A 25,202-nucleotide genomic window follows, 5' to 3' on the forward strand; every position below is an offset into this window, starting at 1 on the left:
TAGGAAGTGCGTCTCCTAGGGGTGGAACATCAATTTCTTAAACTAGGAAGTGCGTCTCCTAGGAATGAATTTAAATGACCGAGACTAGGAAGTGCGTCTCCTAGGGGTGAGAACTTCAATGACTAAAACTCATATGGTCTAAACTAGGAAGTGCGTCTCCTAAGGGTATTACTTTCGCTACATCTTGTTATCTAAGCCGATCTTTAAACTACACCCCATTATCCAGGAGGGTCCTGACAACTCTTAATTAAACGACAATTTTAAATCTAAGTTATATCTTCTGAAGGTATTACTTCCGCTACATCTTGTTATCTAAGAAAGTATTAAAGCTACATCCCATTATCCAGGAGGGTCCTAAAAAATCCAAAAGTCAAGTTTTATATTAAAAGTGACTATTTTACGGCTAAATTATATTACCCTACACCAGAACTTACGCTACATTTTGTTATCCAATGGAAATTTTAAAGCTAGGTCCTATTATTCAGGAGGGTCCTGAAAATTTAAAATTAAATCTCATTATCCAGGAGGGTCCTGAAAATTTAAAAACTAAATCCACTTATCCAGGAGGGTCCTGAAAATTTAAAATTAAATCCCATTATCCAGGAGGGCCCTGAAATTTTAAAATTAAATCGCATTATCCAGGAGGGTCCTGAAAATTTAAAAACTAAATCCCATTATCCAGGAGGGTCCTGAAATTTAAAATCAAATCTCATCTTAAGGGTGAAAATTTTAAAGCTAAATTCAACTTCCTAATGGTGAAACTTATGCTAACTTTTAGCATCTAAGCGAGGTATTAAACTAAGTCTCATTATTCAAGAGAGTCCTTAAAATTTCAAATTGAATCTTATCCTAAGCGTGAAAACTTCAAAGCCAAACTTATATTTCCTCAAGGTAGAGCCTAGCTAGATCTTGTTAGTCATGAACGTTTTGAATTTTAACTAAGTCCCATTGTCCAGGAGGGTCCTGAGAATTTTTAAGATTAAACCTGTCTGGTGCTTGCTTTTCCCCTACGGAGGGTTTCTCCGAAACAATTGAAACTTTCTGCCCCTGTTTCAATCAAAGAAAAATCTTGTCAGTTTAGAATGAGGTGGATGGTTTGTGGCCTTGACTTTGAGGGCGATTGCACCTCCACTTCCCATGATAACTTTGACTTCCACTCGAAGACCTTGCTAACCACTTTCTCTGTCATCCTTATCACAGAAAATACCTCTTCTCCGTTCAGACCCAATACCCTCTATTTGTTGCATTGCTCATGAACTGACATTTACCAAACCTTTGTGTCTCGCATGAATCCCAAAGCATGTCAATTGCCACCCACTTAGTGCGTATGCTGTTTTTTCTTGACTTAAACCACTGGCCTTGGCCTTGAGGTCTATTGCTCCTTCACTTGCCATGATAACTTTGATTTCCGCTTGGAAGACCTTGCTGGTCGTTGGTTAACCAATTTCTCTGTCAATATCATCACAGAGAATACCTTTGATACATTCACCCAACATCCTCTATCTGTTGCATTGTTCATGAATTGATATATACCAAACCTTTGTATTTCACATAATCCTAAATCATGTTGATTGTTAAAAACTCAGTGCGCACGTTGTTCTTTCCTGACTTATGCCACTTTGATGTGCTAGCCAAATTCCGTTTTGTACAATTGGAAAGTCGGTAGCAAATTTTGAAGTCATTTCTCACTTATTTTGACCAAACAGACTCAGAAAGAGAAAGTAAACAAGACAAAAGGAACAAGGTAAAGGACAAAGGAAAGAGGTGATTCCTAACAAGAAAACTACAAAGTAGAAACCTATCAGATGTGGATACCAACTCTAATGACCATGACATGCACCTGTGGCCTATTCTGTTGAGCAAGTCTGATGTTCAACTCCTGTTATATCCCTAAACCGTGAAACTGGGCTTCAATTCTCCGATTACCCAATCTGATTCACAATCCTTATTCGACTTGTAGTGCCCGAAGGGTTTTCACCATCAAACCTCTCTCATTTTGTTCTCAACTTACAGTCGCATTACGGTCCCCGCGAGGGTTTTTACCAATAAGACTCTCTCATTTTTGATTTCTCTCAACTCCCATCGCCTTACGGTGCCCGTAAGGGTTTTCACCAATAAGACTCTGTCATTTTCATTATTTTTCTGCTTGGACCAGAGTGTTGCCCCTAATATGAATTACCTCTCCTTGTTGGACTTGGCATCTCTCGAAGACTGATCAGAAGGTCTTTCTTTGGACCGTAACGTGGGCTTTTGGATAGGATTAAAAAGAAAAGATATCAAAGGCTCAAAACAATTCACATGGGTTCAAAATTACAACTTTCCGAATCAGATTTCTTACAACAAACACAACTTCTGCCCCAGTTTCTTTGCTTGGGGACTTTTGATTTTTTATTTTGATGGGACCGAACCGTGAGGCTGCCTACGTATCCTTAAAAGGAATCAAGTCGAACGTAGTTCATGTCATAAAAATTGCTTTGTTGTGATCTTTCTTTTCTTTTCTTTTTCTTTTATTTTTCCTCTTTTTTTTTCATTTTCTTTTCTTTTCTTTACTATTTTTCCATTTTTCCTTCTCTTTTTCTCTTTTTTTCTCCCTTTTTCTATATCACATTTCTAAACTCTGCTTCTGATTCCAAAAGAGGAATATGAAAGAAAATAAATAAGGCTCAAAGGGGTGACAAATGATAAAGTGTTTAGATAGCAGAATAAAATGCCTTCGTCATTCCAATATTCAAAGCATGCCAAACAGAAACAACACAATTAAACAAACCAAAGAAATCATACGTAATATCTTTTGACTTCATCAGAATTGATAGCCATATCTACACATTTGTCTTCTATATCTGTTAAATACGAAGCACCATTGGAGAACACTCTCATTACGATGAACGACCCCTGCCAATTTGGGGCAAACTTGCCTTTAGCTTCAACCGGATGCGGCATGATGCGTTTCAATAGTATTTCTTTTTGTTCTATTGCCCCAGTTCCATAATTTGGGCTTGAAGTGATCTCAAAATGCCTTTACCTTTTCCCTCAAATGTCCCTATCATCTTCAGAATTGTTTCATTGCTTCATGACAAAACTAACTTTTTAAGACCAGGCTGAGAATTACGAGTGCATGTCATGTCACTAGAGTCAACATGAAAAGGACTATAAAAGGAAAAGAGAACTAAACAAAAATGACTAAAAATAACAGAAAATAGAAAATTGCATTAGACAGATGGTGAAAGGGTTTGAACAACAAAACAAGCAAACTAAACTGGGCTATAACCCTGATGGACAACACTAAACGAGTTACTACGAAAAATAAACTAGGCAAAATAAAAGGATAGAAGGGTTTGCATCACAAGACAATATCCGGATTACAACCCTGAAAATAACCCGGACAACAGAAATGACAACAAAATAAACCACCAAGACTTCTCTCCAGCTAGCCAAGAGATGGAGCGTCTTTCCAATTACCAAGTACAACATCTTAGCCACTGGGTTTCACATCAATATTGCCAAAACCATTAACAACTTCAATATTTAACTTCAGTCAGCAAGTTCCCAAGAGAGTTCGCATGCTCCCTGTCACTGTCATTGATCATAATTACCCCTTCTTGAATCATTCTTTCTATTTCCCTTTTCAAAGAACGATAATCTTCAATGCTATGCCCTTGGACATTAGAGTGGTTCATGCATCGTACAGTAGGATCAAAGCCTTTTGCATATGGGTCTGGAGTATAGCCGAGGAGCGGCTCAATCAGGCCAGAATGCTTTAACCTTTCAAACAAGCTTGTGTAGGACTCCCCAATCGGTGTGAAACTATTTCTCTGCCTTAGTTCCCTTCCCTACCCCTGTTTTCTAGGGTTGTTGGGTGCTCGAAAATGTTGTGAAGGCAAGAATGCATTATGCGGTGCTGGCGCTCGCCATAGGGGGTGACCTGGTGGTTGGACATATGACCGGACATTGTTCGGAGGATAATACTAAGGTGGATTATGTGGAGCTCGGGGATAGGTTTGGGGTTGGAGTTGAGGCTGAGTATATTGGTGAGGTGGACCCTTTGGTCTACGTCGTGACTCTGAAACAACTATGGCAAAATCATCATGTTCCTTCTGACCCATCAAGCTTCCTGTGTCGTTCTGAATTGCTTGTGTTGTGGGTTTTAAAGCAGAATAACTCATGATCTTGCTAGACTTCAACCCATCTTCCACCATTTCTCCCATTTTTACCATATCATTAAAAGACCTACCCACAGCCGTGATCAAATGCCCAAAGTAAGTTGGTTCTTGAACTTGAAAAAAGTACTCGACCATCTCCTTTTCTTCCATGGGAGGATGGACTCTAGCAGCTTGCTCTCTCTATCTGAACCCGTATTCCCTAAAGCTTTCATTAGGCTTCTTTTCCATCTTGGAAAGGGACATGCGATCTGGGACAATTTCTATATTGTACTGAAAGTGCCTGGAAAAGGCCTGAGCCATATCATCCCACGTGTACCACTTGCTAGCATCTTGGTGGGTGTACCATTCCAATGCTGCCCCACTCAGACTTTGACTGAAATACACCATCAATAATTTGTCTTTCCCACTGACGCCTCTCATCTTAGTACAATAGCCTCTCAAATGGGCCACGGGATCTCCATGTCCGTCATATAAATCGAACTTTGGCATCTTAAACCCATCAGGCAGTTGGACGTCAGAAAACAAGCACAAGTCTTTGTAAGCCACGCTCATCTGGATCCCTATCCCTTGCATATTTCTTAAAGACTGCTCTAAGATTTTCACCTTCCTGGATATCTTATCTTGCTCCTCTGTCTTAGCAGGCTTTTCAGTTTCACCGGGAGGTTCAAAATGAGGAGCGGGAGAGTATGAATCTGAGACTTTGAAAGTTGGTTTTGGAGCATAGTGTTGGGCATTAGGGACTTTGAACACAGTCTCATTAGAGGACCGAGGAAAAGTAGCTGGGAGATGAGCTATAATAGCATGAATGGCCAAAGGAGCGGGATACGAGGTGGTTTTGGCGGGTAGAGTGTGAAAAGGTTATGGGGTGATATCAGCAGTAGTGGGAATCTGAATTTGTGATAGTGGTGGGGCAGTTGTAGGGTTTTCAGTGTAGTTAGTGGGGAATGAAGGTGGAGGATGCCCCTAATCCAAGACTGATACATTTCTACCATCTGTTGTTTCAGCCTTTGGACCTCCTCTTTTAATTCAGACTCCGACTCCACAAACTCCCTTGATGGGTTAACAACTCTTGTGCCCAAGTTTTTGCTAGCCATGGCTACCCTGCCCTTTGACCTTGTGATGTATGGACGAGTTACCTTAAGAACCACAAACCAACCACCCTTCTGCTATTATGAGGAGAACAAAGAGGAACAAAATGAAGTCATCATGTTAGCGTTAGGGCATTTAACAGCTAAAAATATCACATTTCGTGCAATGCACCTAGCAACAATTAACGGTTCAAGAATGACTTCGAGAGTCACAAGGTCACTTGACATCATCCCAATTTATCCATTTGAATCTTCTCTTTTCTTTTCTTTGCTCGCACTTCTTAGCTCGCTCATTTTCCTTCCTTTTTTTTTCTTTCTGATTATCGCTCTTTTCTTCCATCTCATTTTTCACATCCCATGATTTCATCTCCTTTTTTTTGGTTGTTTTTTTTCCTTTTAATAAATAAAAAAATAATTCGATCGAACCCTATGTAGGTTGCCTATGTATCATGGCGCCGCATGAATCAGACCTTTGCGTAGTTCTGGAAAATCAAGAATAATGGAAACAAACTAACATTTTCCTTTTTTTTCTTAATGACTACTCTGATGAGAAAAGAGAAATAAAAGAAGCAAATCTTTTTTTTCTTTTCATAGACTTAATGTTCAATAACATATTCTGAACTCAAGCTTAGCGAGCATATATATTTTTCCCTTTTGAAACAAATACTCTATGGGAAATTATTAAGGAAAAACCCAACATGAGAAAAATATTTTTTTTCTCTTTTAAGAAGGAAATCTAAAGGCTAAACCAAAGAAAAATATTTTGAATTTTCACTTGATATCCTGAAGAAAAAGATTTTGAAACAAGAACTATAAAAAACTGTTTTTGGATCTGAATTTTTGATTACCTAAGGAAGAAATTCTGAAAATAAACCAAAGAAAAAGTATTGTTATTTTCTTTTTCTTACATGTACAATGTCCTAAAGTTCTAGTAAAAATAAAAGAACTTTGTTTTTCAAGTCATTTTTCATCAATTTCCCAAAGAAAAACCTCAAAAGAATTTTTTTTTGGATTTTTGGAATTAATATCTTTAAAAAAAACTTTTAAAGCGGTACTAAAAAAAATTCTCTTTTTTTTTTTTTGAATTTTTGGTCTTAATGTACTAAAAGAAAATATAAAAACAATTTTTATTTTGATATTAATTGCCTAAAAGAAAAACAACCTCAAAGGATTTTTTTTTTTCATTTCTAGAATTAGTATTCTAAAGAAAACTTATAACGAAAATATAAAAAATGCAAAATTTCTTTTTTTTTGTTTTTTTTTTGGATTTTTGATTTAATACACATTTTTCAAATACAGAATAAGAAATACCATAACAAAAGACTCGACATTACTGTACTAGCCTATGAGACTCTAATATCACCTAAAAGACTTGGCATTATTATACAAAACTAGAAAATAAAACAAACTCTAACATAAAAAAAATCTCCTTAAGCAACTTCATGTAAGTAGACCCACACCCAATAGATGGAAACACTTTCTCATCACAACAACTGTTGCCTCACACAGCAGAAGCCTGCTTGTTTCCTCCGCTGAACCAACCACCTGACAATTGGTGCAAAATTTTGTGCAGTCTTCAGACAATTCGTGAAGATACACAAAAGGTTTGGCAAAAGATTGATAGAAGCTTCTTCAACAATTTCAGGAAATTGGGAGCTAATGGAGTCCTAACACGCGTTCATCTTGATGAGCCAAATCCATCGCCCCACTCTTTTTAACTCATCTGTATCTCTGCCTGAATTCCTGATGATCGAACAAATGCGAGCATGCGCATACAACAGATACATAGTGGCATTTCCCTAATCACTAAGCATCTGAGCAAAATTGAAGGTGTAATTAGTCAGCCTGTTATTCTTCAAGTCAGCATATTTAACAACACCGTATCCTACTGCTTCAGCAGATTGATCCGGTTCCTCAGCTGTCCATTCTTTAGCCTTACCTCTATCTTCAAGTGCTAATTTACACCAGTTTTGGCCTCATCAAGCAAATCAACCAGCTTCACCACCCCAGTACTTCGCGTACGGAACCATTTCCCGTTTTCTCCTAAGATTAGACCAAATCCCACATGACTAACTTTGAGATAATCAATCTCGTTGAGGGAAACCAGCCTACAAATTTTGCAGCAGCAATGATCATCCAGTTTGCTTTCTCTTTATTAAGCTGATACCTTAAGAATTACATTTAGAAGGTATCACGAAATCATTTGTTGAAACTTCAATATACATTGAACACCGAATCCCAGCATCAGTTACACCAGTTGATACCGAAATTGAAAACCTTGCAAACTCAAAACCTCTCTACCCAGCTAGTTACCTATACTACATCACATAGGTTAGAGTAATCTAATCATAATGGCCTGAATTATATGGATCAATTTAAGATGGTAATCTGTACTCAAAATCACATCTTCAACATATATTATCATTTGCTTGCATTACACTAATTACAAGAACTCACAACTACCTGTAAGACCTATTTTGCCACTGGAACATAATATTTTCCTTCCCGTATACATACTTAATATACATGCAGCTTTAACACAAAAGTATAAAGGCAGAGGAAGTGTCCATTCTGATAGATATACATTTTTCAAGAAAACGTTTATACAGTCTCGAACTAAACTATAGCTAATATCTCTGCTCATCTTCCTCGCAACTGCAATCTCTCGAATATATTGCAGTCTCGAACCTCCCAATTTCAGAATAAAAATTTGAGGCCTGTAACCAAACTGAAGGATCCCCTGGCTCAAGATCCATTAATTTGTAGCTGCTCTTCTTCCAACATGCTCATTTTGATGAATCCTACAACTTCGCAAAAGTGAGCTCCAAACCACAGAATCTCCTGTCGATGATGCGTGGTTTAGCAACTCTTCTACCTCAATGACTAAACCTGCACGGCCCAGAAGACCCACCATACATGAATAGTGCCGCCTGTCCGGAAAGACCCCATGAAGTCTCATTGACTCAAAAATCCTTTTCCCCTCTTCAACTAAACCTAAATGGTTGCAACCCAACAACATACACAAGAATGTTACTTCATCTAGTTTTACTCCCTTTTGGATCATTTCTTCAAACAATCCAAGACATTCACTTCCCATTCCTTTCCGAGCATATGAATTAATTATTAAAGTGAAACCGATGATATTAGGTGAAGGAAATGCATCAAAATCTTCTGAGAGAATCTAATCTGTCCAGATCTTGAATATGCATCAATCAGAGAACATAATACCATAATATCAAAATCAAAACCTAATTTGATTGCACATCGATGTAACAAATCACAGCTATACAATGATAATGACTTTATTGTTAAGGACAGACTCACTTCATTAGATGCAATATTTTCACAAACCATCCAACGGAACAGCTGAAACATACCTTGATGACGTCATTAAATTACAACATTTGAGGCTTATTTTGAGGGAGCTCTGAAATACAAAAACTGAATTTTTCAATGTCATCATTTTCCCATACATATCAATCAAAGCCGACTGAATGAGGACATTTCCATAATCAAAGCCCAATTTCATAACAAAACTGTGCACTTGTTTTCCAAAGAGAGTTCTTTTTTGCGACTTGATAAATTCAGCAATGCCAGGAAAGACATAGCAGATTAAGACCAAATAAAGTTAAAGACCCAGAACACTATGTGAGACAACAACCCTTTCTGTTGGACACATACAAGACAAGATTGTGACCATTTTTCTAAAACTAACCTATATGGCTAAAAATGCAAAACTTGGCTAAGACCCCGCAAAGCCAAGAACCTAAGATTTACTAGGAAGACCGGACCCTATGTGAGTTGCCTACGTATCACGTCCCGAAAGACGAGAATCAGGTATGTGTAGTTCGGGCAGATCGAATACGGGCGGGAATTAAAACAAAAACAACTAATTTAGAGAAAATATATTTTTTGTCCTTTCCTTGAAAATGATGAAACGTGCAACACTTTTTTTGGATTTTCCTTTTCCCTCTTCTTTTTTGATATTCGAAAAACGATGAAAAAACGCAATTTTTTTTTGAATTTTCAAGCTCTTTTTCCTTAACAAAAAATGTGACAAAAAACATAATTGGGCCCCACTCTATTCACACTTCACCCTCTCTTTTTTTTATTTTACTTTTTTTTATTTGCCCTCAACTATCATTACTCCGCCAAATGACCCTTTTACCCTCGAAGAAATGCAACATGTAGCATATAGGATGCATCAAGATGGTCTGTTATTTTGGGTACACCTGTCCTAGACAGACCCAACCCCTGTGTTGAGTCTCCAAAGTTAAATGCACATGATGCAAGCAAACGTTCCTACTAGGGATCCGACATGAGGTCTTGTTGTACTAGGTTCAAAAACTGGGTTTATTATTCTAGACCTGGCTTACCCGAGCGGACAGCTCGAGCCGAGGGAGGGGGCAGCGTACCGGGAATACAGAAGCTTCACCGGCTATGCAACTTGTGCGAACCTCGTCCTAAATTTGGGATATGACTCTAACAGAAAAGAAGTCACACGAAGTGCACACTTCTTCATGATTTAGAAGACTCAAAGAGAAGAGGGATTTCACAACAGTTTATATACAGTTCACGGAATATCAAAGCGGTAAAATCAATCAATTAGCACATTAGGCCCAAATCATGTAACAAATTCAGATAATGGATAAAGACAACTATAACAATTATTCTAAGCTCGAATTCTTGAACCTTGAACCAGAGATTCTGGGTTCAATCCCCAGCAGAGTCGCCAGAGCTGTCACATCTCCTTTTTACCTACACCCTCCGGGAAAGGGCATAAGAGAGTTTTTCCAATTAAAGGACAATCGAAACATGATTATTTCATTTAAAGATTCAGGGTCGCCACTTGGGATAATTTTATGGTGTCCCAAGTCACCTGTTCAAATCCTGAATCGAGGAAAGGATTTACTCTGTTTAACAGCCTGCGAACCAGAAATCTGAGTAAGGAATTCTATTAACCCGGGAGAAGGTGTTAGGCATTCCCGAGTTTCGTGGATCTAGAACGGTCGCTTAACTGTTATATTCGGCTTAATTATCTGATTTTAGAAACACATTTTAACCTATGATGCCATTTTTAACTTTTGACCGCTTTTAATTAATTTTCGAAGAAGTTTGAACGTCATTTAAAACGTGCCTTTGGATCACGCCACATGAAATGCACCCGCAATCCTAAACACATTTTAGTCAACGTTTTAAGATTTTGACTTGGGTCACATAAAATGCGCACCTGAGTTTAGGAAGGTAATATTATAAGATGACGCGCCTAAAGCAACTACGCGTTAACAACTTTGCGAGGGCCATGGAAATTCAACTAAATAGCACGTCTCGATTTCTAATTGATTAAAATTAATTAAATGAGGGCCATGCATTTTGAGATTTTGTTTGGCATGGCACGCCTCCACTTATTCCATAAGGCTTTACTCAACTAAAATGAACTACGGATTTTCATGAATTATTTTTCTAGACTACTTTGAGATTATTGCATCGGGGGTATTTAGTAATCAATCAATTACAAATAGCTAATGACAAGAATGAAAAAAAATGATAAAAGACTACGATTCTATCTAATACGTCTAACTGTATCCATTTGAGAGGAAGTTGACATTTAGCTATTGTTCACTATTTTCTTTGAGAGGACAAACGTGATTAATAAAACTGGATGCCATATTTGCAAAACTATTGAAACGAAAGCTGCTACAAAATAAAAGACTAAAAGAATAGCATTACGTAGTCCAAACCATTTCAATGCTTAATAGTTTCTCCGTATACATTCGAAGCATTCCCATTCACTGCTAACAAATTAATGTGACTGAGAGTAACAATGATTCACATGGCCAAGCACGAATTTCGTTAATTAAACAGAAGAAGAGTTTCAATTATAAAACCAACAAACACATGGATCCACCCTAATTACATGAACAATTATTTACAGCGGTCGAGAATTTAGACATGAGAAAAATTTCAGTTATTCACATCAAAATCTGATAGATTTAGGTGACAATACCATAAATTGAACATATTCAACCATAAAGGGAAGATCACTTTGAGTCAATTAAATCAGTGAGACAAAGAAGAGAGAAATGGACCTTTATATATAGCAAATGAAAATAGAGACTAAATCAATATTCGGAGTGCCTAGAATCACAATCGCACCTGTTACACCTCAAGCAACCGCAATAATTGATTTGAAAGATCTCGAGCTCAGATTACAAAGCAAATCGAGCTTTTGTTCCACCAAGGACTAAAAATCATAACCGCGAACTCGACTCGATCGGACTGGAATGTCGCTGCAAACGACCTCGTCAACATCTATTTTTGTGACTGGTTTTCGGTGTTTTGAAGTGAGGTTTACAGCTGGGTTTTGATGTCCATTTTTGGACTATTTTCAGTTGAAATTGGTAGCGGTTGAGCTGCTGTTTTGTTGGTTGTTTGGGGCTGGTTGTCGCTTGGTCGTTGCGGTGAGTTTCAGGGGTGCTTGGTTTGTGAAGATGAAGAGGAATGGCGATGGGTGTTTCGCTGAAGAAGAAAGAGGAATCGACGAGATAGTTTTTTGGCTTTTCTTTCTTTGTGAAAAAGAACCGAAAAACTACGCTGGGGGAGGGATGCTTGATGAAAGCTGCGCAGCTTCTTGTCTCCCTTCTTCAGCATTATTTCTTCTCTTTTAGATTTTTTAAGCATTACTTTATAGGTAGAGTCTAGGTTTAGGTGTATTTTTGTGTATTTTTCCTATTAGTCCCTAGGTCTTTTGTGTATTAGGTCCTTAGGGTGTTTTTTATTTGTTTTTGTTCCAAAGAAGAGTTTAGAAGGGTCCCTAGGATTAATGGACTAATCCGAATTGGGCCAAGAACTTGGTTCTAAAACTCTTAAAATTATGATCCAACACCTTAATCGACTCCTTTCAAAATAAGATAAAAATACTACATAATGCAAAAGCTAACATGAAACTATTGTATATATTTTTTGTATTTTCAAGATTATGTAAAGATAAAAAATAAGGTACTATTTTTTGTATATTTTTATTTAAATTTATGAAAGATACAGACTAATTTTTTTTGTTGTTGTAATTTTCCATTTTTATGACGAAAATAAGGTAAAGAAGTCAAAAATAGTTGAAATAGCTATATTAGGCCTAAATTAAATATTTTCGAGCTAAAATATGAAAAATCTTGGAGAGGGTCAAAAATCACATGTCTACAGCTGCCCCTCTTTGACTGAAAAGACGAAGTATTTTCAGACAAAGAACGACTAGATAGGTTTTTTGACCCGACCCTTATTTGGAAAGACTAAAACTAAGAGAGAGGGGAATGTGACCGAGCTCTGGTATCTAAGCTGCCTACATATCCTTGGCTATTAGAGGAATCAGGCCACATGTAGTTCAGAGGTGAGTGAGATGATGGAGTATGCCGAGGTAAAGAGCCGGTCGAGGTGCTGTTCCGCCGAGGTTCCGGTCCGCGGTCCTGTTATTACATCAAAAATCAAAACATGAAAAAGACTAGCTAAGCCTGCCAACTACGAGTTATAAGATTCCTATCTATAAGTCTTCTGAAGCTTAATCTTGAGTCTTGAATGGTTCTTCATGCAGACTTTGGATTTGAACCTTGACGCTTGCTAGTTGCAGGTGCTAGTTCATTCTTCTTCAGCTTTCCAGACCAAAACCGGACATACCATGCTTATGACTTCAACAATGTCTCAAGCAGCTCACATTTTCATCAACTTCTGCATCTGGATTCACTTCTTGCCTTTCTCTTTTTTTATTTATTGTGACTAACATCTGTTGATCACCTCGGACTGTGGACTCACATTCTTGCCGCGAGTTTATGTGTTCTAAAGTAAATTCCCTTATTCTCCAGGTAAATGCCTGATTGCTAAACCTTGAAATATATTCCCTTGTTCTTCAAGTGGGCTCCTGATTGCTGAACTTGAAATGTATTCCCTTGTTCTCCTGGTGGGTGCCTGATTGCTGAACTAGAAATGTATTCCCTTGTTCTCCAGGTGGGCGCCTGATTGCCAAAACTCGAACTATATTCCCTTGTTCTCCAGGTGGGTGCCTGATTGCTGAACTTGAAATGTATTCCCTTGTTCTCCAGGTGGGCGCCTGATTTCATCAAACCAAACAAAACAAACAAAATTTTCTGCCCCAGTTTGCACTAGGAAGATTTGTGAGTTGTTAGCAATATTGTAAACCACTTATACTATTGATGCAATGATGAGAGTAAACTAATGACTAGACCAGGATGTGCGTCCCCTATGAGTAAAACCCAAAACTTTTGACTAGCAAATGCGTCTTCTAAAAATAAAACCTGAATGAACCAAACTAGGAAGTGCGTTCCCTACGGGTAAAACTTGTATGGATCAAAACCAGGAAGTGCGTCTGCTAGAGGGAAATCTCAATTTAGGAAGTGTGTCTCCTACAGGTATATCCTGAAAGACCCAGACTAGGAAGTGCGTTTCTAGGGGTAAAACTTTAATGACTCAAACTAGGAAGTGCGTTTCCTATGAATGAACTTAAATGAACCAGACTAGGAAGTGCGTCTCCTAAGGGAAAATCTCAATTTAGGAAGTGTGTCTCCTAAAGAAAAAATATAACCCGAAAGACCCAGACTAGGTAGTGCGTCTCCTAGGGGTGAAACTCAATTTAGTAAATGCGTCTCCTAAAACAAAATATAGTCGGAAAGACCTATACTAGGAAGTGCGTCTCCCATGGGTGAAACTTTAACGACTCAAACTAGGAACTGCGTCTCCTATCAGTGAATTCTCACTTTAGGAATTACGTCTCCTATGGGCGAAACTTCAATGACTCAAACCAGGAAGTACATTTCCTATGAATGAACTTAAATGAACTAGACTAGGAAGTGCGTCTCCTAGGGGAAAATCTCAATTTAGGAAGTGCGTCTCCTAAAGCAAAAATATAATCTGAAAGACCCAGACTAGGAAGTGCGTCTCCTAGGGGTGAAACATCAATGACTCAAACTAGGAAGTGCGTCTCCTAGGAATGAACTTAAATGAACCAAATAGGAAGTGCGTCTCCTAGTGGTAAAATCTCAATTTAGGAAGTGCGTCTCCTACAACGTAATATAACTTGAAATACCAAGACTAGGAAGTGCGTCTCCTAGGGGTGGAACATCAATGACTTAAACTAGGAAGTGCGTCTCCTAGGAATGAATTTAAATGACCGAGACTAGGAAGTGCGTCTCCTAGGGGTGAGAACTTCAGTGACTAAAACTCATATGGTCTAAACTAGGAAGTGCGTTTCCTAAGGGTATTACTTTCGCTACATCTTGTTATCTAAGCCGATCTTTAAACTACACCCCATTATCCAGGAGGGTCCTGGCAACTCTTAATTAAACGACAATTTTAAATCTAAGTTATATCTTCTGAAGGTATTACTTCCGCTACATCTTGTTATCTAAGAAAGTATTAAAGCTACATCCCATTATCCAGGAGGGTCCTAAAAATCCAAAAGTCAAGTTTTATCTTATGAGTGACTATTTTACGGCTAGATTATATTACCCTACACCAGAACTTACGCTATATTTTGTTATCCAATGGAAATTTTAAAGCTAGGTCCCATTATTCAGGAGGGTCCTGAAAATTTAAAATTAAATCTCATTATCCAGGAGAGTCCTAAAATTTTAAAAACTAAATCCCATTATCCAGGAGGGTCCTAAAAATTTAAAATTAAATCCCATTATCCAGGAGGGCCTTGAAATTTTAAAATTAAATCCCATTATCAGGAGGGTCCTGAAAATTTAAAAACTAAATCCCATTATCCAGGAGGGTCCTGAAATTTAAAATCAAATCTCATCTTAAGGGTGAAAATTTCAGAGCTAAATTCAACTTCCTAATGGTGAAACTTATGCTAACTGTTAGCATCTAAGGGAGGTATTAAACTAAGTCCCATTATTCAAGAGGGTCCTTAAAATTTCAAATTGAATCTTATCCTAAGCATGAAAACTTCAAAGCCAAACTTATATTTCCTCAAGGTAGAGCCTAGCTAGATCTTGTTACTCATGAACGTTTTGAATTTTAACTAAGTCCCATTGTCCAGGAGGGTCCTGAGAATTTTTAAGATTAAACCTGTCTGGTGCTTGCTTTTCCCCTACGGAGGGTTTCTCCGAAACAATCGAAACTTTCTGCCCCTGTTTCAATCAAAGAAAAATCTTGTCAGTTTAGAATGCGGTGGTTGGTTTGTGGCCCTGACTTTGAGGGCGATTGCTCCTCCACTTCCCATGATAACTTTGACTTCCACTCGAAGACCTTGCTAACCACTTTCTCTGTCATCCTTATCACAGAAAATACCTCTTCTCCGTTCATACCCAATACCCTTTATCTGTTGCATTGCTCATGAACTGACATTTACCAAACCTTTGTGTCTCGCATGAATCCCAAAGCATGTCAATTGCCACCCACTCAGTGCGTATGCTGTTCTTTCTTGACTTAAACCACTGGCCTTGGCCTTGCGGTCTATTGCTCCTTCACTTGCCATGATAACTTTGATTTCCGCTTGGAAGACCTTGCTTGTCGTTGGTTAACCAATTTCTCTGTCAACCTCATCACAGAGAATACCTTTGATACATTCACCCAACATCCTCTATCTGTTGCATTGTTCATGAACTGATATATACCAAACCTTTGTATTTCACATAATCCCAAAGCATGTTGATTGTTAACAACTCAGTGCGCACGTTGTTCTTTCCTGACTTATGCCACTTTGATGTGCTAGCCAAACTCCGTTTTGTACAATTGGAAAGTTGGTAGCAAATTTTGAAGTCATTTCTCACTTGTTTTGACCAAACAGACTCAGGAAGAGAAAGTAAACAAGACAAAAGGAACAAAGTAAAGGACAAAGGAAAAAGGTGATTCCTAACAAGAAAACTACAAAGTAGAAACCTATCAGATATGGATACCAACTCTAATGACCATGACATGCACCTGTGGCCTATTCTGTTGAGCAAGTCTGATGTTCAACTCCTGTTATATCCCTAAACCGTGAAACTGGGCTTCAATTCTCCGATTACCCAATCTGATTCACAATCCTTATTCGACTTGTAGTGCCCGAAGGGTTTTCCCCATCAAACCTCTCTCATTTTGTTCTCAACTTACCGTCGCATTACGGTCCCCATGAGGGTTTTTACCAATAAGACTCTCTCGTTTTTGATTTCTCTTAGCTCCCGTCGCCTTACGGTGCCCGTAAGGGTTTTCACCAATAAGACTCTGTCATTTTCATTATTTTTCTGCTTGGACCAGAGTGTTGCCCCTGATATGAATTACCTCTCCTTGCTGGACTTGGCATCTCTCGAAGACTGATCGGAAGGTCTTTCTTTGGACCGTAAAGTGGGATTTTGGATAGGGTTAAAAAGAAAGGATATCAAAGGCTCAAAACATTTCACATGGGTTCAAAATTACAACTTTCGGAATCTGATTTCTTACAACAAACACAACTTTTGCCCCAGTTTCTTTGCTTGGGGACTTTTGAATTTTTATTTTGATGGGACCGAACCGTGAGACTGCCTACGTATCCTTAAAAGGAATCAGGTCGAACGTAGTTCATGTCATAGAAATTGCTTTGTTGTGATCTTTCTTTTCTTTTCTTTTTCCTCTCTTTTTTCATTTTCTTTTCTTTTCTTTACTATTTTTCCATTTTTCCTTTTCTTTTTCTCTTTTTTTTTCCTCCCTTTTTCTATATCACATTTCTAAACTCTGGTTCTGATTCCAAAAGAGGAATATGAAAGAAAATAAATAAGGCTCAAAGGGGTGATAAAGGATAAAGTGTTTAGATAGCAGAATAAAATGCCTTCGTCATTTCAATATTCAAAGCATGCCAAACACAAACAACACAATTAAACAAACCAAAGAAATCATACGTAATATCTTTTGACTTCATCAGAATTGATAGCCATATCTACACATTTGTCTTCTATATCTGTTAAATACGAAGCACTATTGGAGAACACTCTCATTACGATGAACGACCCCTGCCAATTTGGGGCAAACTTGCCTTTAGCTTCAACCTGATGCGGCATGATGCATTTCAATAGTATTTCTTTTTGTTCTATCTGCTCCAGTTCCATAATTCGGGCTTGAATTGATCTCAAAATGCCTTTACCTTTTCCCTCAGATATCCCTATCATCTTCATAATTGTTTCATTGCTTCATGACTAAACTAACTTTTTAAGACTAGGTTGAGAATTATGAGTGCATGTCATGTCACTAGAGTCAACAGGAAAATGACTATAAAAGGAAAAGAGAACTAAACAAAAATGACTCAAAATAACAGAAAACAGAAAATTGCATTAGACAGATGGTGAAAGGGTTTGAACAACAAAACAAGAAAACTAAACTGGGCTACAACCCTGATGGACAACACTAAACGAGTTACTACGAAAAATAAACTAGGCAAAATAAAAGGATAGAAGGGTTTGCATCACAAGACAATATCCGGATTACAACCCTGAAAATAACCCGGACAACAGAAATGACAACAAAATAAACCACCAAGACTCCTCTCCATCTAGCCAAGAGATGGAGCGTCTTTCCAATTACCAAGCACTACATCTTATCCACTGGGTTCCACATCAATATTGCCAAAACCATTAACAACTTCAATATTTAACTTCAGTCAGCAAGTTCCCAAGAGGGTTCGCATTCTCCCTGTCACTGTCATTGATCACAATTACCCCTTCTTGAATCATTCTTTCTATTTCCCTTTTCAAAGAACGATAATATTCAATGCTATGCCATTGGACATTAGAGTGGTACATGCATCGTACAGTAGGATCAAAGCCTTTTGCATATGGGTCTGGAGTATAGCCGAGGAGCGGCTCAATCAGGCCAGAATGCTTTAACCTTTCAAACAAGCTTGTGTAGGACTCCCCAATCGGCGTGAAACTATTTCTTTGCCTTTGTTACCTTCACTGCCCCTGTTTTCTAGGGTTGTTAGGTGCTCGAAAATGTTGTGAAGGCAAGAATGCATTATGCGGTGCTGGCGCTCGCCATAGGGGGTGACCTGGTGGTTGGACATATGACCGGACATTGTTCGGAGGATAATACTGAGGTGGATTATGTGGAGCTCGGGGACAGGTTTGGGGTTGGAGTTGAGGCTGAGTATATTGGTGATGTGGACCCTTTGGTCTACGTCGTGACTCTGAAACAACCATGGCAAAATCATCATGTTCCTTCTGACCCAGCAAGCTTCCTGTGTCATTCTGAATTGCTTGTGTTGTGGCTTTTAAAGCAGAATAACTCATGATCTTGCTAGACTTCAACCCATCTTCCACCATTTCTCCCATTTTTACCCCATCATTAAAAGACCTACCCACAGCCGTGATCAAATGCCCAAAGTAAGTTGGTTCTTGAGCTTGAAAAAAGTACTCGACCATCTCTTTTTCTTCCATGGGAGGATGGACTCTGGCAGCTTGCTCTCTCTATCTAAGCCCGTATTCCCTAAAGCTTTCATTAGGCTTATTTTCCATCTTGGCGAGGGACATGCGATCTGGGACAATTTCTATATTGTACTGAAAGTGCATGGCAAAGGCCTGAGCCATATCATCCCACGTGTACCACCTGCTAGCATCTTGGCGGGTGTACCACTCTAGAGCTGTCCCACTCAGACTTTGACTGAAATACGCCACCAATAATTTGTCTTTCCCACTGACGCCTCTCATCTTACTGCAGTAGCCTCTCAAATGGGCCATGGGATCTCCATGTCCATCATATAAATCGAACTTTGGCATCTTAAACCCATCAGGCAGTTGGACGTCAGGAAACAAGCACAAGTTTTTGTAAGCCACGCTCATCTGGATCCCTATCCCTTGCATATTTCTTAAAGACTGCTCTAAGATTTTCACCTTCCTGGATATCTCATCTTGCTCCTCTGTCTTAGCAAGTTTTTCAGTTTCACCGGGAGGTTCAAAATGAGGAGCGGGAGAGTATGAATCTGAGACTTTGAAAGTTATTTTGAAGCATAGTGTTGGGCATTAGGGACTTTGAACACAGCCTCGTTAGAGGATCGAGGAAAAGTAGCTGGGAGAGGATCTACAAGAGCATGAGTGGCCAAAGGAGCGGGATACGAGGTGGTTTTGGCGGGTAGATTGTGAAAAAGTTGTGGGGTGATATCAGCAGTAGTGGGAATCTGGATTTGTGATAGTGGTGGGATAGTTGCAGGGTTTTCATTGTAGTTAGTGGGGAATGAAGGTGGAGGATGCCCCCTGATCCAAGACTGATACATTTTTGCCATCTGTTGTTTCATCCTTTGGACCTCCTCTTTTAATTCAGACTCCGACTCCACAAACTCCCTTGATGGGTTAACAACTCTTGTGCCCAAGTTTTTGCTAGCCATGGCTACCTTGCCCTTTGACCTTGTGTTGTATGGACGAGTTACCTTAAGAACCACAAACCAACCACCCTTCTGCTATAATGAGGAGAACAAAGAGGAAGAAAATGAAGTCACCATGTTAGCGTTAGGGCATTTAACAACTAAAAATATCACATTTCGTGCAATGCACCTAGCAACAATTAACGGTTCAAGAATGACTTCGAGGGTCACAAGGTCACTTGACATCATCCCAATTTGTCCATTTGAATCTTATCTTTTCTTTTCTTTGCTCTCACTTCTTACCTCGCTCATTTTCATTCCTTTTTTTCTTTCTGATTATCGCTCTTTTCTTCCTGCTCATTTTTCACATCCCATGATTTCATCTCCTTTTTTTTGGTTGTTTTTTTCCTTTTAATAAATAAAAAAATAATTCGATCGAACCCTATGTAGGTTGACTACGTATCATGGCGCCGCATGAATCAGACCTTTGCGTAGTTCTGGAAAATCAAGAATAAAGGAAACAAACTAACATTCTCCTTTTTTTTTCTTAATGACTACTCTGATGAGAAAAGAGAAATAAAAGAATCAAATCTTTATTTCTTTTTATAGACTTAATGTTCAATAACATATTCTGAACTCAAGCTTAACGAGCATATATATTTTTCCCTTTTGAAACAAATACTCTATGGAAAATTATTGAGGAAAAACCCTACAAGAAAAAAATATTTTTTCTTTTTTAAGAAGGAAATCTAAAGGCTAAACCAAAGAAAAATATTTTAAATTTTCACTTGATATCCTGAAGAAAAGGATTTCGAAACAAGAATTATAAAAAACTGTTTTTGGATCTGAATTTTTAATTACCTAAGGAAGAAATTCTTAAAATAAACCAAAGAAAAAGTATTGTTATTTTCTTTTTCTTATATGTACAATGTCCTAAAGTTCTAGTAAAAATAAAAGAACTTTTTTTTTCAAGTTATTTTTCATCAATTTCCCAAAGAAAAACCACAAAAGAAATTTTTTTTGGATTTTTTAAATTAATATCTTAAAAGAAAACTTTTAAAGCGGTACTAAAGAAAATTCTCTTTTTTTTTTTGAATTTTTGGTTTTAATGTACTAAAAGAAAATATAAAAACAATTTTTATTTTGATATTAATTGTCTAAAAGAAAAACAACCTCAAAGGAAATTTTGTTTTCATTTCTAGAATTAGTATTCTGAAGAAAACTTATAATGAAAATATAAAAAATGCAAAATTTCTTTTTTTTTTTGGTTTTTTTGGATTTTTGATTTATTACACATTTTTCAAATACAGAATAAGAAATACCATAACAAAAGACTCGACCTTACTGTACTAGTCTATGAGACTCTAATATCACCTAAAAGACTTGACATTATTATACAAAACTAGAAAATAAAACAGACTCTAACATAAAAAAAATCTCCTTAAGCAACTTCATGTAAGTAGACCCACACGCACTAGATGGAAATACTTTCTCATCACAACAACTATTGCCTCACACAGCAGAAGCCTGCTTGTTTCTTCCGCTGAACCAACCACCTGACAATTGGTGCAAACTTTTGTGCAGTCTTCAGACAATTCGTGAAGATACACAAAAGGTTTGGCAAAAGATTGATAGAAGCTTCTTCAACAATTTCAGGAAATTGGGAGCAAATGGAGTCCTAACACACGTTCATCTTGATGAGCCAAATCCATCGCCCCACTCTTTTTAACTCATCTGTATCTCTGCCTGACTTCCTGATGATCGAACAAATGCGAGCATGCGCATACAACAGATACACAGTGGCATTTCCCTTATCACTAAGCATCTGATCAAAATTGAAGGTGTAATTAGTCAGCCTGTTGTTTTTCAAGTCAACATATTTAACAACACCATATCCTACTGCTTCAGCAGATTGATCCGGTTCCTCAGCTGTCCATTCTTTAGCCTTAACTCTCTCTTCAAGTGCTAATTTACACTAGTTTTGGCCTCATCAAGCAAATCAACCAGCTTCACCACCCTAGTACTTCGCGTACGGAACCGTTTCCCGTCTTCTCCTAAGACTAGACCAAATCCCACATGACTAAGTTTGGGATAATCAATCTCGTTGAGGGAAACCAGCCTGCAAATTTTGCAGCAGCAATGATCATCCAGTCTGCTTTCTCTTTATTAAGCTGATACCTTAAGAATTGCATTTAGAAGGTATCATGTAATCATTTGTTGAAACTTCAATATACATTGAACTCCGAATCCCAGCATCAGTTACACCAGTTGATACCGAAATTGAAAACCTTGCAAACTCAAAACCTCTCTACCTAGCTAGTTACCTATACTACATCACATAAGTTAGAGTAATCTAATCATAATGGCCTGAATTATATGGATCAATTTAAGATGGTAATCTGTACTCAAAATCACATCTTCAACATATATTATCATTTGTTTGCATTACACTGATTACAAGAACCCACAGCTATCTGTAAGACCTATTTTGCCACTGGAACATAATATTTTCCTTTCCGCATACATACTTAATATACATGCAGCTTTAACACAAAACTATAAAGGCAGAGGAAGTGTCCATTCTGATAGATATATATTTTTTCAAGAAAAAGTTTATACAGTCTCGAACTAAACTATTGCTAATATCTCTGCTCATCTTCCTCGCAACTGCAATCTCTCAAATATATTGCAGTCTCGAACCTTCCATTTTCAGAATAAAAATTTGAGGCCTGTAACTAAACTGAAGGATCCCCTTGCTCAAGATCCATTAATTTGTAGCTGCTCTTCTTCCAACATGCTCATTTTGATGAATCCTACAACTTCGCAAAAGTGAGCTCCAAACCACAGAATCTCCTGTCGATGATGCGTGGTTTAGCAACTCTTCTACTTCAATGACTAAAACCTGCACGGCCCAGAAGACCCACCATACAAGAATAGTGCCGCCTGTCCGGCAAGACCCCATGAAGTCTCATTGACTCAAAAATCCTTTTCCCCTCTTCAACTAAACCTAAATGGTTGCAACCCAACAGCATACACAAGAATGTTACTTCATCTGGTTTTACTCCCTTTTGGATCATTTCTTCAAACAATCCAAGACATTCACTTCCCATTCCTTTCCGAGCATATGCATTAATTATTAAAGTGAAACCGATGATATTAGGTGAAGAAAATGCTTCAAAATCTTCTGAGAGTACCTAATCTGTCCAGATCTTGAATATGCATCAATCAGAGAACATAATACCATAATATCAAAATCAAAACCTAATTTGATTGCACATCGATGTAACAAATCACAGCTATACAATGATAATGACTTTATTGTTAAGGACAGACTCACTTCATCAGATGCAATATTTTCACAAACCATCCAACGGAACAACTCAACATATCTTGGGGACACCAAGATGCAGCAAAGATGACATCATTGAATTACAACATTTGAGGCTTATTTCGAGGGAGCTCTGAAATACAAAAACTGAATTTTTCAATGTCATCATTTTCCCATACATATCAATCAAAGCCGACTGAATGAGGACATTTCCATAATCAAAGCCCATTTTCATAACAAAACTGTGCACTTGTTTTCCAAAGAGAGTTCTTTTTTGCGACTTGATAAATTCAGCAATGCCAGGAAAGACATAGCAGATTAAGACCAAATAAAGTTAAAGACCCAGAACACTATGTGAGATAACAACCCTTTCTGTTGGACACATGCAAGACAAGATTGTGACTATTTTTCTAAAACTAACCTATGTGGCTAAAAATGCAAAACTTGGCTAAGACCCCGCAAAGACAAGAACCTAAGATTTACTAGGAAGACCAAACCCTATGTGGGTTGCCTACGTATCACGCCCCGAAAGACGAGAATCAGGTATGCGTAGTTCGGGCAGATCGGATACAGGCGGGAATTAAAACAAAAACAACTAATTTAGAGAAAATATATTTTTTGTCCTTTCCTTGAAAATGATGAAACATGCAACACTTTTTTTGGATTTTCCTTTTCCCTTTTTTTTTGATATTCGAAAAACGATGAAAAAGCGCAATTTTTTTTTGAATTTTCAAGCTCTTTTTCCTTAACAAAAAATGTGACAAAAAACATAATTGGGCCCTACTCTATTCACACGTCACCCTCTCTTTTTTTCTATTTCTTTTTTTTTTTCATTTTTTTCATTTGCCCTCAACTATGATTACTCCGCCAAATGACCCTTTTACCCTCGAAGAAATGCAACATGTAGCATATAGGATGCATCAAGATGGTCTGTTATTTTGGGTACACCTATCCTAGACAGACCCAACCCCTGTGTTGAGTCTCCAAAGTTAAATGCACATGATGCAAGCAAACGTTCCTACTAGGGATACGACATGAGGTCTTGTTGTACTAAGTTCAAAACCTGGGTTTATTGTTCTAGACCTGGCTTACCCGAGCGGACAGCTCAAGCCGAGGGAGGGGGGCAGTGTACCGGGAATACAGAAGCTTCACCAGCTATGCAACTTGTGCGAACCTCATTCTAAATTTGGGATATGACTCTAACAGTAAAGAAGTCACACGAAGTGCACACTTCTTCATGATTTAGAAGACTTAGAGAGAAGAGGGATTTCGCAACAGTTTATATACAGTTCAAGGAATATCAAAGCGGTAAAAGCAATGAATTAGCACATTAGGCCCAAATCATGTAACAAATTCAGATAATGGATAAAGACAACTATAACAATTATTCTAAGCTCGAATTCTTGAACCCTGAACCAGAGATTCTGGGTTCGATCCCCAGCAGAGTCGCTAGAGCTGTCACACCTCCTTTTTACCTACACCCCCCGGAAAAGGGGCATAAGAGAGTTTTTCCAATTAAAGGACAATCGAAACGGGATTATTTCATTTAAAGATTCAGAGTCGCCACTTGGGATAATTTTATGGTGTCCCAAGTCACCGGTTCAAATCCTGAATCGAGGAAAGGATTTAATCTGTTTAACAGCCCGCGAACCAAAAATCTGAGTAAGGAATTCTGTTAACCCGGGAGAAGGTGTTAGGCATTCCCGAGTTCTGTGGTTCTAGAACGGTCGCTTAACTATTATATTCGACTTAATTATCTAATTTTAGAAACACATTTTAACTTATGATGCCATTTTTAACTTTTGATCGCTTTTAATTAATTTTCGAAGAAGATTGAACGTCATTTAAAACGTGCCTTTGGATCACACCGCATGAAATGCACCCCTCAATCCTTTACACATTTTAGTAAACGTTTTAAGATTTTGACTTGGGTCACATGAAATGCTCACCTGAGTTTAGGAAGGTAATATTAATAGATGACGCGCCTAAAGCAACTACGCATTAACAACTTTGCGAGGGCCATGGAAATTCAACTAAATGGCACGCCTCGATTTCTAATGGATTAAAATCAATTAAATGAGGGCCATGCATTTTGAGATTTTGTTTGGCATGGCACGCCTCCACTTATTCCATAAAGGCTTTACTCAACTAAAACGAACTACGGATATTCATGAATTATTTTTCTAGACTACTTTGAGATTATTGTATCGGGGGTATTTAGTAATCAATCAATTACACATAGCTAACGGCAAGAATGAAAAAAAATGATAAAAGACTACGATTCAATCTAATATGTCTAACTGTATCCA

General features: G+C 37.9%; 2 pseudogenes; both read right to left on the reverse strand.

Annotated features, from left to right (window-relative positions):
• Positions 1 to 6,688: 6,688 nt before the first annotated feature.
• Positions 6,689 to 18,630, reverse strand: LOC138868941 (arginine--tRNA ligase, chloroplastic/mitochondrial-like; annotated as a pseudogene).
• A 2,386-nt stretch (positions 18,631 to 21,016) lies between these two features.
• LOC138868942 (arginine--tRNA ligase, chloroplastic/mitochondrial-like) lies at positions 21,017 to 23,122 on the reverse strand (annotated as a pseudogene).
• Positions 23,123 to 25,202: the final 2,080 nt, after the last annotated feature.

This window comes from Nicotiana sylvestris, chromosome 5 (genome assembly GCF_000393655.2).
Source record: "Nicotiana sylvestris chromosome 5, ASM39365v2, whole genome shotgun sequence".
NCBI lineage: Eukaryota > Viridiplantae > Streptophyta > Magnoliopsida > Solanales > Solanaceae > Nicotiana > Nicotiana sylvestris.